The sequence below is a fragment of the Convolutriloba macropyga genome, chromosome 8, assembly GCF_964194025.1.
Source record: "Convolutriloba macropyga chromosome 8, txConMacr16.3, whole genome shotgun sequence".
Taxonomy (NCBI): domain Eukaryota; kingdom Metazoa; phylum Xenacoelomorpha; order Acoela; family Convolutidae; genus Convolutriloba; species Convolutriloba macropyga.
In genome coordinates this window covers 59,435,971-59,453,028 of record NC_134475.1, presented here as the reverse complement: position 1 = coordinate 59,453,028, position 17,058 = coordinate 59,435,971, and the positions used below count along the sequence as shown (strand labels likewise).

The 17,058-nt window shown below is 35.6% G+C and overlaps 1 long non-coding RNA gene across 1 annotated transcript in view; it reads left to right on the top strand.

Annotated features, from left to right (window-relative positions):
* The window catches only part of LOC142344227 (uncharacterized), a 46,894-nt gene that overhangs the window by 9,772 nt on the left and 20,064 nt on the right, over positions 1-17,058 (top strand). Inside the window, exons 3-4 of the long non-coding RNA XR_012759254.1 lie at positions 11,510-11,613; positions 12,233-12,309. This is a non-coding gene — a long non-coding RNA (uncharacterized LOC142344227). The remainder of the gene's footprint in view (positions 1-11,509; positions 11,614-12,232; positions 12,310-17,058) is intronic.

The window sequence follows — 17,058 nt, the reverse complement described above, 5'->3', positions numbered from 1 at the left end:
TGGAATGCTTTTCAAGATTTAAAAATCGCGAATTTTAGAATATTTTTGACAAAACTTTTGAAATTTATAGTCATTGTTGAAGTTTTTGGTCCTCAAGAATCGGAAAAATTCTAATAGGTTTTAAAAAAAGTTAATGGAAATTTTTTAAGGCCATGGGTTAATTTTCAATTTTTAATATCACAAATTTTAGCAGTTTTCATTATAAAACTTGTTATCTTCAAGTTTTTTGAATTTTTGATATTTTTTTAGGTTATCCATCCTCAAGGGTCACATAACCCCCTCTGGGGTTTGATAATTACTGCATAGCTTCTAGAAGTAATGGAAAATTGTTCAAGAATTTATTATCAGCAATTTTTAAGAAAATATTTGCAATTTTTTCAAGTTTTCAAATCTTTTTGAGTTTTCATTATTTTTCCCGCCACCAGGGTCCAAGGGACCTCTTCCAAGTTTTGATGATAAGCTGTTGCACTATTTGCCGAAGTAAAAGAGTGGTTATCAATATATTAATGACTCCAGCTTTAGCGAGTTTTCGATAAAAAAATTTGTTTTTCAAATTTTCGGAAATTTATGATCATGTTCCATGTTTATGGATCTTTAGGAGCCTTTTGAACCACTTAAAGCTTAATATAGAGATACTGAACAATTTCTTAAGACAATGCAATAGTTTTGAAGATTTTAATTTCTTGAATTCTAGCAAGATTTTGTTAAAACTTGCGATCGTTTTCATTATTTTTCATTTCTTCTGACATTTTCCATTTTTCACGTCTCTCCGGACGCAGGGACAAGAAAATGTCCTTGTGTTTGATAATTAGTTACCGAAAAATTTTCTTCCATGCAATAGCTTTAAATTTTTAAATATGACAATTTTCGGCGATTTTTTGATTGACTAGAGTTGAAAACTAGATTCCAACATCACGAATTTCAGCATTTTTAACAAATTTTTTTTCAACTTTTTTTGACATTTGTAGTTATTGATTAGATTTTTTGAGCATTTAGGGTTTATTTATAAGTTGCTGGCAAATTTTCTGTGGCCATGAAACTATTTTCAACTTTTCAATTATACAAATATTTGCATTTTGATTAATAAAATTTAGTATTTTGAATTTTTTTCGACATTTTTGGTAATTTTAAAGGTTCTCTAGCCTCAAGAGGCTTAATACCTCCTCTAGGTTTTAAATATAGGTTACTGCATAGCTTCTAGATGTAATGGAATGTTGTTCAAGATCTTAATATCGGCAATTTTTGAAACATTTGCATTTTTTTCAAGCTTTTGGAATCTTGAATCTTTTGAATTTTTTTTACTTTTTTCTGGCACCAAAGCCCTAAGGACCGCCTCCAAGTTCTGATGATAAGCTGTCGCATAGTGTCTGAAGATAATGGTGTGGTTATCTATCTTTCAATGATTTCAGCTTTAGCATTTTTTAATAAAATTTGAATTTTTTCAAATTTTCGGAAATTATTATCATGTTCCAAATTAATGGATCTTTATGAGCCAGTGAAACCGTTTAAAGGTTGAAATAGAGATATTGGACAATCTTCTAAGACAATAAAATGGTTTTGAGGATTTTAATATCTTCATCTTCATCAAAATTTCGTTAATAATTGAGATTGTTTTCAAAATTTTTGAAAATTTTTGTCGTTTTTTGAGTTTAACAATCATTACTTGTCAACCAAGCTATTCAAGTCTCGCAGACGGGTTATTTGACATATTTCCAGAGACAGGAAGTTTTCTGAACATTTTCATTGTGAAATCTGGAAGCTTTCCTTTTAAATTTTTCAATATTTTGCATATTTTTAAATTATCAGCTTTTTATTTGATTTCTTCACTAACAAGGCTAGAAAACTAAAAGTCGCAGAGTCGAATCTTGTTGAAACGAGCCTCACTAAACTGTGGTCAGCTAGTGACAAAGTCTACCATTTGCTGGTCGTTTGAGAGCTATTCGCCCGATGTTATTAAATGTTCACTTTGGTTCAATTTGGAATTATATGTGAAATTATTTATATATGATCAATTTGGTGCTTTAAAATCAAATGTAACGGCTGCTATCCCAATTGGTTGCAACGAGAAAGATTTACACCATTCAGTTCGCTTCACCGGTTCAAAATCACCGGTCCTGATATTTTGTCTTTGCAACTTGCGTTTGTAACTGTATATCCACTAAATTCTTACTGCTGCTTTACAATTCAGTTTATAACCATTCACTTTTTTACATTTTTCAATACCGAATTGGACTGGGTTGCTACAGATCACACAATACGTATTCCCTGTGTCAATACCTGTGCAATCCGATAGGGAAACAAATCGAAGAAAAAGATATATGTCTAATATCTGTTTATGCAAAAATATTTAAACGTAAATTATGTTAGGCTGGCCTTTTGTACTGACGAGTTGAAATACCAGAAGCTGGTTTTCCTAACAGTTGATTTTCAGCTCCAATAATTCTAGATACGGGAAACAACAACAAAAAAATAATGCTACTCAAGAATAACTTTCAATACAATAAACAGCAACAATTTACTGCTGAAGAGTGTTTAAAAATCAAGACACTTCAATAGGTTGTTTACTGCTCAAGTCAGTTTTTTTGCAATATTTTGCTGACTTATATGAAGAAATGCGTTTGCTAAGGTTCATACTATTGAGTCTTTTTATGTTGCTAGTGTTTTGCACGCTTTTTCTCCACATTTTGTGGCTAAGACTGTACTAGTAACTATAACTAAAACTGGGACTATTACAATGACTAATGTACAACTAATTTTAAATTTTTGTTCCCTATCTCAATTGTTTTTGCTGATTAATTTTCCCACGCATACTGTGAAAGCTTGGCTTCAACATCGCAGGCCCGGTTTTGCTTTGTGCAATCATCTTTGTCAATTGGGAGTTTCGGAGCGAGTTTCACAACAGGCCTCCTGTAGACGCAGGCCTTCTGATCCTTTAGCTCCGTCAAAACCTGCAATAGCTTCTGTAACTGGATCATGTTTTTTCTCTCCTTGTTCATCACTAACTTCGACCAACCAAAACCAGATCACCTTGGTGCATATTTCTTTATGATTATCTTTTCCATTTCTTTCGATTGTTCAAAACTTATAGATACTCGTTTCAGAATCTGTCCCAGATGAGATTCGAGTATGCTTGTGTTTATCGAAAGTCTTTTCGATGATCGACGAATTCGTCGGTGCATGGTAAATATGGTAGACAATAATTTGGTAAAAATGCAAAAGATGATTTGTGTTAACAATTTCTAAATTGAGATGCTTTCCGTTTTTGCTTGACTTTGTGGATGCATATTATTTGCACCCCCCCCCCCCGAAACACGTGCAAAGTTTCAACATATTGATTTACTATGTAATGGCAAATGCTCCTTAACTGGGTGGAGCACAATATGCTGGGGGCAGAAGCGGAAAATATCCCTAAATTGTTGACGTCAGAACTGGCTGGTGTCAAGTGTTTAGGTGTCAATTCAATATTTGCTCAAAAAGAAACGTTTTTGTCGAATCATAAACTTTGAACTCTCGATTTGCTCCAACGAAATTTGTATCGTTGTCACTGATCACTCTGTTTGTTTGCGTTCAGACGATTATCAGTATCTTTTTTTGGGACAATATCTATTTGCACAGCTCGCACTGTGAGACTTGAGAACGTCCAGGACCGTTCTGCGCCAAACTTTTACTGAAAAAAAAGCCAAGTAGTCTACTCGAACTTTTGCAAGAGTGTACAGGTTTTCTGTAGGCAGCTCTGTTATCACTGGAGCCATTGTTTGTGCTGTGCCTTTTCGGCACGTAATACTTTCTGTTTTGAACTTTAAGCACTTCTTACACCAATTGTCCTTAAAAGCTGCCGAGCAAGGTTTCTGACACGTTCAGTTCCTTTGTGCTGATTGTTCTTATGCTCAATACTCAAGAATAAATCTAAAACATGATGTTTCCAACGTAACAATTTATCGTGCTTGTCTTGAGTTTCAATGACTTTTGCTTATTCTTCTTTTGGCACGGACAAGTCCCATTTTGTCAAGGAAAGGTGAAAACTGCAAATTTAGCGGGTTTTTCGAATTTTCCTTTTTTGACCTTGAGATTTTTCCCCTCACCGTCAAACTGTCCTTGAGATTTTTCCCTCAACTCCAAACATGCGTTATGAAAGCTGAAGTGGGTGTATTTCATCGTCTGAGGCAAAATCAGTTTGACTTGCTCATATCATTCGCTTTCGGGATGCCTTAACCAGGCCGGCCAAATGTGCCATTCGCTTCCGCTAAGTTTATCAACAATAAATTCTCTACTGCCAATATCAGCTTGTTTGTGAATGCCGCTCAAATGCTTCCACTGTGAAACATCAGTTGTGTCCGGTTTCTCAGCAACCCGTTCGGCCACAAACACTTGGTATTTACGGCGAGAAATAAGTATCCATTGCAATACGGTAGCTGAGTCCGACTAGAAGTTGAGACTGTTTATCTTTATCTCGTGCTCCTTGACAATGTGATCTTTCAATCTCGCTGCCATGATCACTGCTTGCAATTCCAAACATGGTATTGAAAGATGCTTCATCAGTGCCACTCAATTAGCTGAGAACACAGATAAGCCTCTGCACACACCGTGTCTTCTGATGCGTCAGGAAACAAATTGTTCACTTTTGTCCTTCAGTGTGTTGAAGTGTCTTCTACCGATGCTGGTTTCAGCTACATTAGGAATTGTTCCTTCCAATTTAGCAATTTTGCTACTTCTCAGGGTTCCACTTGGTTGCTCCAATATTGTACATTTTTTCCGGACGTTCTGCAGAAAATGTCTCATGTGAACGCTGAATGGAGCGAATAATCGGGTAAAACATTGAAGATACCCGAGACCTGACCTTCCCATGGGAAAAGGGAACCCCAACATCTTTGTTGATACCTTTGCAGACATGAAAACTATCGTCAGTAACAATCCATTGGAGCCCAAGTAAAGATGATCCCTCTGTATTTGGCTCGACGTCAACTTGCTTGGATTTGAAAGATGATTTTAACTTTTCTGGTATGCTTGCTTTTGCTTCATCATAGATGTAGATCCATTTCTTCACATCAAAGTCATGTTTCGAGAGAAGAAGTGGTAGCTGATTGTACACCACGATAGCTCCTTCCGGTAATTTTACCGATTTGATCAAATGCTACATGTATAAGTTATTGTCGATTACTTTTGCTGCTATGGGTTACTCATTTTCTTTATCGATGCGGACTCGTTTGGAGGCGTAGTTTGCGCATGTTGGTAAATGTTTGGCTCAAAATTTCTGCGTTGACACTTGTTAATTTGCACCGTTTCATTAATTTTGGGTCTCCATAGTAACCCCAGGCGAATCTTGTTTTGTTCTTGAACATTTTGTTTTGCAAAAACATTGATTCGATATCGGTTGTTAAGGCTATAGGTCTTCAGCAGTTTCTTAATTTTGTTCCAATCGACACATTCATTAAATCAATCCCTTTATCGTTCAGGCATCATTCTTTATATTTTTAAGCAGCTTTAGATACAGGGCGTGCTTTACGGGGTTTGTTTGGATTGAATACTGGATGGTATGGCATTTGTTTCCAGTAGTGTTTTTGAAATCTGGTTCATTCAAAATTTTCACGAATTCTTTGTCAACGTCTGTATCTATTGACCGGTGATACAAACTCTTTGGGACTGTGACCTTTTGGAAATTTTTTTCCAATGAGGACGACTTGCCCAAGCCCGATAAATTGCTGTAGGTTTGGCGCTGGTTAACTCCACAGCATCCCCACATCACAGCATAGCATCCCCGCTGGTTAGTTCCACACATCGCTTGTAAACTTTGTCGTACTTTCTAGCACTTCTTGTTTTTGCAGCTCCGTTTTTCACTGATTGACGACAATGATTTTTTAGCATATGTTTTTATGTCCCACCACGATTGAACTTTTTCTGCATTTTGACGTCTTCGTTGCAGGCGAAATGACAAACATTTTGTTTTCTCCTGCCGTTCATGGGTTCATTGACTACTCATCCTAATTCAATTAATACACCGACATGTTCAATTTGCGTACGTATCTTGTAGTCTAATGCCTTTTGTGTTTCGCAGGCATCTTGCCCAAAAAAGATGCCAAAGTCATCTGATTGAAACTTCCGTTTGGAATACACTTACTCTTCTGTCTAAAAGTTTGTTGTAGTTTTTTGTAGTCATAATTTGAACTTTCCACTGAGATTGACAGATGCATTTTTTTGATTGGCAGAGTTATTTTTTGATCTTCAGGTCTTTTGTTCCATGCAAGCCAGCTATATTAAAAGTAAAATCGGTGCATCGATTTTTCAACTTTTTTAAATGCTTTGATCAATAAATGATACAGAGGAAAGCATATGAGATCAGCCGATTGCAGCCACTGTGGATCGAGACAGGAAGAAAGTTTGTTACTTTGTTACTTTGATTTGTTGTTGCTGCGTTTACGTCAACCACTTGACTGCCCTCGTCTGTTTCGTTTTCAGCAGTTGGTTGTGTTTTTTGGAATGTTCAGTTAAACAACAGGCGCTGACCTTGCAATCTTTTATTGTATATCATTTTCTCAGGCATCCATAATATACGCGTTGCTTTCTCACTACTATCGGTTGTTAATTCAATGTTCAAGAATAATGGGCACTTCCAAATACGATGAATGCCATCAGCTAGCGGACATTGACCGCTTTATGTAGGCTTCGTTTCGTTAGCGTTAGAAGAAGCACTGAAGTTCGATATCTCGCAGAGTTTTTTTTTATCCTATGGCATTGCCTCCGTCTTCCTCTTCAAGTTTTAACGCCGGGAATCCTTCATGCCTTCAAGTGGTTAGGAAGAATCCGAATGCCATTCTTCCTAACCACTTTCCAAGAATAATCAGATCAGGTCTTTTGTCCTGGCAATCGTCTACCTTAAACACCTTGGACATATTTGGCCCAGTTTTTTTTCGTAAGGTGAAGTGTTGCACCTGATTGTAAATGGCCGTCATAATTGTTTTGTTTTGAACTGTTAACGAAATTGCTAATCATTATTAAGTAAATAAATAAGATAATTCGTGCATGTGATTCGTGGGCTGAATAGAGGGTCGTCTACGCAATGTCTCAAGCTGAGCGTCAACAATCGGAAGTGGACGGCCAAACTCCCGTTCTAGTAGTGACTAAGCTTGAGCGTGGAAGGGCCCCGATTAAGCTATACAGAATATCGCTGACTCGGATTTTTCACTTAAATGTGTTTTCAAGTGGCCCATTTTCTCTGAGTCAGGGATATTAAGTCGAAGCACCGTAGCAAAAAACATACTTGACTACTCTGGCCATTCAAATTGATTACAATCGTAAGCACTTTGTTTTGGTTTCTGACAGCTTCCTCGGTGTTTGTCGTAGACATAATGTTCTTGACACTGGGTTGAACTGCACGTATCTCATGACGAGCAGCGTCATGATCTCAGTCTCAGTCCTTTATGTCATGGGCTTCCTTTTGAAAATCTCCAGATTTAGAGCAATGTTTTCTGCAAAAATTGGCATCCCTGTTCTTCGTTATCATTACCATTTCCCGATTAGAGAAAAAAATTTCCTTTTACGGGCTTTGACTTATCTGCAGGCACTTGTTGTTCTTGATTGACATGTAGAACTGAACGACTTAGTTGATTTGATAGAGTTTTTTTGTGTCCAAGAATATATGGTAACAACTGTGCTTTCTTGAATCGAAACTTTCCCTCTCTCTTGAATTCGCGTTCTTTTAAAATTTTTGGTTTTTGACTCAAATCAACATTCTTGACAAGAAGTTTTTCAGCGCTGTTGTCAAATAGCAGTTTCTGCTGATAATCATTCTGCAGCTTGCTTGGTCGATCTTGGTTTTTGATGAGCTCAAAACCCTCTAGCTGGTTCTCTGTCCAGTGGTTTCTCAAGTTTATCATCCGTCTTCCAAAAAAAAGAAGTGCTTTTAATCATTTTAGTTTAGCTTTAGCATTGAACATTTGATGCATTTCGCCTAGTTGGCTTTGCGTTTTTGAATTAGGATGTTAAGTTTCGTTTTGATCGTTGATGCCTTTGGCCCTTCGAGAGTTATGTTAGTCAGTAGTTATTTCCACTGTCCGGTGTGTCGGCGAACCAAATGTAACGGCTGCTATACCAATCGGTTGTGATGAGGAGAGTTTTACACCGCCCAGTTCATTTCAGCGGTTAAAAATCTGTCCGGATATTTTATTTCTTTTTTCAGTTGGCTTTTGTAACTGTAAATTTAATTTTGTAACTTGTTATTTACTGTTCAAGTCAGTTCATTTTGCAATATTTTGCTGAGTTATATGAAAAAAATTAATTTGCTAAGTTCCCCTTTTTCTCCACATCACGTGGTATGACTGTACTATTAACTAAAACTAATACTCGGAATATTGAAATGGCTAATGAATAACTAATAGAAAACAGTTTTCCTATCTCATTTTTTTTGCTAATGCATTTTCCTACTCATGCTGTATATGCTCAACTTCAACATCAAAAACGCAAATCTTATATGTAAAATAGGGTCTTTTCCGTCCTGTCTCCAACTTTGTGAGTGCATCTTATTCGTTGTGCTCCCCAAGAGGTTTTGTCCTATGTTAGATAATGGGATACCATGTAATGGCACGTGTGTTATAGCTGGGAGTGCTTAATGTTCTGGAGGCGTGGGGGCACAAAAGGAAAAGGCCGGTAATATATATAATGCTTCACGTTCTTCTTTTACGTTTTCGGCTTTTTTCAGACGTATATTAGAGGATTAAAACGGGAACGTTCAACAGACATCAGTGCACTATATACTCGGGTGCTATCTCCGTACTCGTCTGTATTTTAATTCTGGAAAAACACTGGCCCCAAATCTGACGCTTGTAGCTCAATATTTAATCTTGGAGATCAGAAGGGTACCGGTAACCACATCCTTCATTGGAGTTTTCTCTCTGCAGTTTCTCTTAGCCACATTTTATTCGGTGAACTCAAGTCAATTTGCGCCATTTTGTCTTAGTTCCATACATTTTTCCAAACGGTATTTCTACATCTAATATAAGCATTTCAGTTTTTAATTGCTCTCTAACGATGTTTGAAGAAATTACTGTAAGTTCTGCAAGAACCTGCATGTTACTGCAAGTTACATCTTTACTTCTCGAGTTACTTTTGCAACCTTAACTTTTATGCGTTTATGGTGATCTAATTGCTCTATAATTCATTACTGTAGGCAGCTGAACTCAATTGGTGGCAGTTTACTACTAGAAGTCAAATGAAAAGTGAGTCAAAACTGCCTTATTCTGTTTTACTTTTTTTTAAGTGTTTATAGTGGTAGATAATAACCTTTATATAAAATCCATCTTTGGAAGCCCCTTTTAGTGAATTTTGTTCAAAGTCTGTATCCTGTCCCCTGGCTGAAGCAAGCTGCAAGAGATTTGAGACCCCAATAGTCGTTCATTTAATTTTTTTTTTGGTTTTTGAATAAATATAACTGCTCAATTCCAGTTTAAGGGCACACAGAGCAGTTGAAAGCATAGTATAAACCAGAATTTTTTCAAGCCTCTAGTTTTCATTCATCGCAGATGTATCGATTCTGTTCGAGGACGCTGTCGTTTTGGATCATTTGTTAAAATGAATCTCGAATATATGATTTTTTCTCAAAAAGGGGTCTTGGCCATTAAAACCCCCACAAAATGGTATTCCCATTATGGTATATTTACCGTGAGTGGGGGGATATTCGTTATCTGATGTCTAATATTCGTTATCTGACTACGGCTACAAAATTCCGGAAGCCGAAAATGACTAAAGTCTCTCGAAATCGTTCACATCCAATTGATCATCCAACACTTAACTCCGCCGGGGTTTTCATATTTTGTGCTCGCAAAATTTCCTATTTATTAATTTCATGAAATTATGTTCAAAGGCAGTTCTTTTGTACTAATTTGCGTTATTTTAATTTTACTAATTTGCGTTATTTTAGATCATCAATCAAAATAGTCCTCAGCTGAATTTAATGTAAAAATTAAATCTAAAAGTAATGGCCATTTGGTTATTTGTAAATCAAATTGCCAAAATTTATAGGATGAAATTTATATTTAAAATAAAGTTGCTAAATGGGTTTGATCCTAAATGAGTGTACAATTTTCCAAAGCCAACATTATATCTGTCGTTAAAGATGAAATAAAGTAATCATTGATTTTTCATCGAAGAGAAAAAAATTTTAGAAATCTCAAATCTATACTGTTTTGGCCCTAGTCAACGCCAAAAGTTTATCTTAAACAACCTTGCAAAATTCATACAAAACCTTTATATTTCAAGTTCTCGCAAGAAAAAGTTCATCTTGCAAGATCTTGTGAGAAAAAGTTTATCTTTCAAGAATCTTGCAAATAGACGAACCACGTTAACAAAAGCTTAAATCCAAAAAAATGTATCCAAAACAAAATCATAAGTTATATACAGTTACAGAGTTGCTAGCAAAGACAAATCAGTTATCAAATTCTTCAAGAGAAAATTAAGTACTTCTGAGGCTAAAAGAACCCTCTTCTTCGCCAAGGAACCCTGAAACACAAGAAATTAGAAATTGAAGAAAATAGAAAAACAAGAAATGGAAAAATCAAGGCAAATTTCGAAAAACGAACTTCGGAGCACTGTTTTCTCACGCCTTAGATTAATTGTTTTCTGATGTTTGTTTTCTTTGGCTTTAATTTTATGAAACCAAAAAATGTGTAAACTCATATCTTGAGTCGTTTAGTATTATTTTCATCAAGTATTGGTCATACAAATAGATGCTGGAGACATAAAACCGAAAAAAGCAATCTTGTAAGATTTTTGAAAGAAAAAAAAATTTTATAAGACTCTGGAAAGAAAAAGTTTATCTTGTAAGATTCTTCCAAGAAAATGTATATCTTTCAAGATTCTTGCAAGAAACAGTTTCTCTTGTAGGATATTGCATGATTTAGGAAGAAATTCCTGTAAGACGATGCATCGACTTGCAAGATTCTGCCAGAATCATGCAAGAACTTGCAAGATCAACTTTTTCCCCATTGGGGGGCCCTCTTTGTAGTGGTCATATAACTTTTACGCCCCAGACGTACGTGTTACTTTTTACCTAGTAAAGTTCCACATGACAACACACAAATTGTATGGGACTCAAAAAACACTGGGAGCTGAAACAGAACAGATCCGAATTTTCAGCGAATCTTATTTGCCGGGAAATTTCAAACCATGTACAGAAAGCAGCCTAGTTGTAGATACTATAACTCACCGCATTCGGTCATGCTTCAATGGCCATGGTCATGACTCAGAAGCTAAATGGACTTGATATGAATCTACATCTTAACATGAGGCTGGTTCACGCGAAAATGTCTCTCTATAGGCTCAACTCTATTTTTGACCAGATTTATGTTAGTATTTACACCTAGTTTGAAACATCCAAGTGTTATTGAGTGCTTATGCTCATATTTAATAATTCTTTATATAAAAACTTTCCCAGCAATAATTCTTTGTATATTTCGATAAATCTGCCATTTTCACGACCATAATCAACTGCTTCAATTATTACTGACAAATAATTTTTCAGCTCTTCGTGAGGGTACTCTGCTAAGTTCAGAGAGCTTCGCAGTCAAATTGAGAAAATGGGTGGAAAGTCCAAATTTAAAGTAACAGGCTCAGTCGGCAGATTAGGTAGGTACCATTCTCTTTTCTTGCTTCTCTTTTCTTCTCTCATCTTCGTTCTAATTTTTGTTCAACTAAAGTTGCATATTGACTGGAGAATTATCTGGCGGCATTTACATGGCATACTTGTTCAAAAATTTTGAAGGAACACTGTTAGAGACACGTAACCTTCCCTGAAACGTGTAAAATTGCGAATTTGAAATTTGGCACTGTAGGAAAATCTGTTATTAAAACCTCCCGGAACGAGTTTCAAGTCTTGATCAGTACTTCTCCATTGAAATACATGTATTAAATTGACAATTCAGTACTGATTAAGTCTTGTTTCAAGTCATAAGACTTGGTCAAGACTTGAGTCAAGACTTGCTGAAGACTTGCCAAGACTTAAGACATGATTCAAGACGTGCCAATTCTAAAAAGTGACATAATCAGATCTTTGATACAGTACTGATCCAAGACTTGCAATTTCACAGAATCATTACTATAATTAAGACTTGCCGTCGGTTTATGACTAGGGTAGTTTTAACCAATGTTAATGAGGGTTCTTATGGTTTTGGGATTATGTAAAGTTACAATTAAGCCAACTATTTTCCTCGCCATTCAATTTATTTATTTATTTATTTATTTTCAGCTTCCTTTGAAGTGAAAGTGAATGGATCTCTAGTCTACTCCAAACTATCAGCTGGACGTTTCCCAGACCCACACCAGGTAAAAACATTACAGAATTGTTTTAACTCTGAAGCCATGATGAATTCCTCCGCAAATGGAAGCAGTTCACGATGAGTGGCGGGGGAGGGGGGGGGGGGCAGGTGGACTTGTACGTTTCTGTCGGGACAATTAAAAACTCACAGCGAGCGAAATCTGATCATTAGCAAGCTAAAATGTCATTAAAGAGCTAAATTAGTGTCAGTGTCATTGCTAAAGTCTGGTCAGTAACGAGCTAAGGTCTGGTCACTATTAAATTAAAGTCTGGACATTAACCAACTGAAGTCTGGTCATTATCGAGCTAAAATCTGAACGCTAAAGAGCTAAAGTCTGGTCATTAACGAGCTTAAGTATGGACGTTAACGCGCTCTCGTTTTGTCGTTGACGATCTAAAATCTGACCGCTAACCAGCTTATGTCTGATCATCAGTGTAGGTGGTAACACTCTATCGGAAAGGTTGAATTAATATCACATAACACGGAGGGCACAAGGTTTTGTAAAATTCATGCAACTTCATCCCGAAACAATAAGGCAAAAAAACACCCATCATAAGAATGGCAAATCTAGCCTGATCTTTTCTAGCAGGTTGTATGGTATGGTTTTCGGCTCTGACCGTTCGCGGATACGCTTCCAAATCCTAACATTAATAAAAACTAAAAAGAGCGCAATGGATTTAGTTTACTAGAATGCCCAACTAAAATGAACTAGCTGGCCAAAGCCTGGTCGTTAGTGACGGGCGAGTTGTACTCTCATCGACTTATGATTAACAAAACATTTTAAAAGAAAATTAATCTGATCTTTTTAAAATAATAAATCAAGCATTACTTGCTAATTTTTATCAATCGCCTAATGACCTTAGTATAATTTTTTTAACTAAAATTTGAACGAGAAAAAGGCATTCGTTCCCAGGCGCTAGCGATAATGCCTCCAGAAAGCAGAAGTTAGAGCATACAACTTGTTGTATAATTATATCTGATAAGATGGTCAAAGTTAGGGAACACTTTTAAAGTCATGAACCTTCGCTAATTATTTTTCAATACTGGGCGGTTGAAAGTTAATCTGATGAGAAAATTTTGAAAATATTTTGTTTTCAAAATAAAACTACTGGATAGATTAAAGTAGCTACGATGACACTGATTTTTGTGTTAAAAAATGTTTACAGATGTTGGCTGTAATTAAAATCCTAAAGCAAGGTAGAAATGACCAAGCATGCAAGTCCAGCAGAAAATTCGGCCATAGCGTATTTTTGCAGGGATTGCTCGGATTATGTCACGCTGTCTTAAAATGGAAAACGAGGTATAAGGAGCGCATGATAAACTAGTTAAAAGTTGACCCGTATTAATTTTGTCCCGATTGAACTGTTAATAATTAAATTTGATCTGGAGAGTGTGAATTTTGTCAACAAATTTTCTCGATGGATGTGGCTTGATCATGGAAAATATAGTCGTTATACGACTGATCATAGCTAATTGTCTCTATTGGTCTAATAGTTGTCCTAATGGGTCTGATCAATACCAACAACCTTGACTGGAGAAAAGCGAATCGTATGTAGTGATAAGAAAGATATATGTTGCGTACTATTGTTTTAAGTTTTAAATTTCTTAAATAAAGCTCTTTCTTTTGCTGGAGTTTAAAATGTTTTTTTTCAACATCTAGGATAAGCATTAAAAATTTTACGAGTTTTGAGCTATATAGATCCCTATTAATATGAGAAGCAAGCAAGTAACAAGTTTGGGAACACAGAAAAAGTACGTCTTATTTTGGAAAGGAAACAAATTCCGGGTTTGGAATCAAAATTAAAACAAAGTATTGTAAGGAGTTTGACCTTAAATAATATGCTGTAACAGATCTTGCATTTTTTGTCCAAATGAACTTACAGTTTAATAACTTCTAGATGCAATAGCAATCAAGAGGCAATTTTCTTTAAACGCTCTCTTTGCTTAAGTAGATTATTGACCTGAAAGTTTGGGCCGTTGGATCAATGAAAAAATTTGATAGAACGCAATGAACACTACGAAAAGTACAAAGTTTTCAGTTTCCGTTTTTTGATTTGACAACTTTTTTGCCCTCTTTTTTTCTCGTGATTTATATTAGATGGATGAATGTTACCATTTCACAAAAAACTTTGGAGAAAAAGTATAATTAGCAACAACATAGGGGTGCGAGTCAAGGGGATCGAATACAAGAAATTTCCGAACGCTTAATTTCCTGAAAAGTTAATATTTAAACTAACGCCTTAGTTAGATATCTCTATCTTAGTGATTATCAAAGTTAGTTCATAATCAGTTTAAATCAAAAACAGATCAAATTGTCATTTCGACACATCTTGAAATTGCAACCCATATATTCGGGTTTTCAATGCTGCAGTATCATCCCCATAACCAACCTGATCTTGTAATTTGGCACTTAATTTCAGTCTCTGCGCTCATTGGGTGACACTAGTTAATGAAATTATTGATTCTGATTGCATTTTCCATTAATTGTTGACCAGATTTGGCCCAAACCTCGCTCTCTTTTGAGTTTCTATCAACACAATCAGGGATCTCACTGAGCAAGTGCCATGAATGCAGTTACTCGGATGGCTATTACGAATAGCGATTCTGAAAAACGTAACAACTGGAGTAAACGCACTGAATTTTTAAAAATTGCTTTTTTTGCGCTCCACTCCCCAATTTAATGGGTGCAAAATTTTTATGCCCCCAAAAGTCACGTGCCATTTTGTACATAACTTGTAATTAGAGGGGGCGGGGGGCATGAAAAACACTGGGGTTGGGGCAAATAGATTCTTTTTTCGCAATTAACAACTGCATTTCTTTGTTCATGCACACAATGACTTGATTCTCATTTAAATCCTGAACAAATCGACAAAAAACAGATTACTACGCCAGCATTGACAGCATAAGTGCCTACGATATAGTAGACTTGACGCCTATTTCAATACAGTTATTCAAAATTGACGAATTTCACCGCGTTTGCCGTTAAGACGAATGATATCCCCCTTGAAAACCATCTTTATGGCTAACCACCGCAATTCGTACATTTTCCCGTTAAAACATTGACCTGGGAGTTGACTGTAAAAAAACACGATTTGAACAACCTCATCTGACTAATGGAAACTAATATGTCTGCTCTGCAGCATGCAAAAATATCATCGAGACTGAATTTAAAACTTGTTACTTGTTATGACTGTTATGGTTAATAAAGTGTTCTTTTTTTAAACAACCTTGGCTTGATAAATGAATAAAGTATGGTCTTTGAAAACTTAAGTTTAACCCCGGCCGAAGTTCAACCCCTATTTCACCCGCCCTAATTAGAGGGAATTAGGGTGTAATCAGTTTTCCACTCCTATTTATCGGGGAAAAGAGTGTAAGAGTGTAATCTCGAAAAATTACACTGTATTTACATTTTTTTCTCCACTCTTTTTACACTCTATGCAAAGAGTGTAATTTAGGGTGAAATGATAAAAGATTACACTCTTTAATCCACCATTATGATAAGTATCAATTTTTTTTATTCGCTTACAGCCTTGTTATTTACATAATGTAAATTATGGTGGACTGAAAAATTACTTTTTTCCAACGTTTTTACTTGTATATTATCTTTTTACATTTTTATACCCTTGCTGATCCTTCATAAGAGTGTACACAAGGATGGACCCTAACGAGAGCACGGTTTTATCCAAAGACAAGCTAGATTAGGTCTATTTGGACTATTGAAAACCTGTTATAAAGACAAACTTTGGACTTGAGTTTTGAATTGATCTGATCGATTCTTCGACCAGACGATAAAATTCTTTTTAAAATGTTTTTTCGTTTTATTTATTCCAAAACAGCGACAAAAAAATTTTTCTAGACAAGCTAGCCTAAAAAACTATTTTTAAAATCTCTCTCCAAGACAAATTAGGGGTTTCAAGTTCAAAAATTTCTGGGGTTTGAGAACCCTCTCGTATAGTGGAACTCCTACAATTTCTTTTGGTTTGAACTACTTTTTGACCCGATCGAAATAGTCTATGTATGAAAAATATAATTCGCTTAAATGCAACTTTAACCCACGAAACGACTACTTTTTTACTGGGCAAGCTACACCTGAATGGATTTCAATTTTGAAAACAGAAAAAATGGTGGAAGTTACACAACAGTTGTGGTTCAATTTGAACAAAACCTCACCGTTTTGAAAAAGGCATTGTTTCAAAAAAATTTATATGGCAATAAATTGTGCAAAAATTAAACAATTCTAAAAAAATTATTTTAAAATCAATCAAATCTTGAGTGCAAAAATTAAATTCTTGCAGAAAATTAAGTGGATATGACCTACTGAAGACTACAGTCGACAATTGCAGATATTTTTAAACTTAGGAACATGCGTTTTTCTGTATTTTAACCTCCACAATCGCAACTTAAAAAAGTTTCAAAAGCCCATTTTTAACTATTGAGGGAAGTAACACAAATATATGATGCTTATGAGTTCCAACAGTCCTATTCAATCGCTAAAGCCGGAAAAAATTTTTTTACCAATTTCAAGAAAAACTGTTTAAAAAATTGGTTACTTGACCACTTGTGGAAGCCCAGAACCAAATACAAGCATCATGGTAATTAAACAAAAGATGCTTTTTCCAAGAAAATTCAGCGGAAATTTAATTTTTTGGCATTGGAAGTAATAAAAATTTCAACAAAAACTCGAAAAATGAAAGAAACTTCTTAAGAAAACCAAAAGTAAACAAATCTTAAAGGTACTTTAAGACGGTCACAAAAC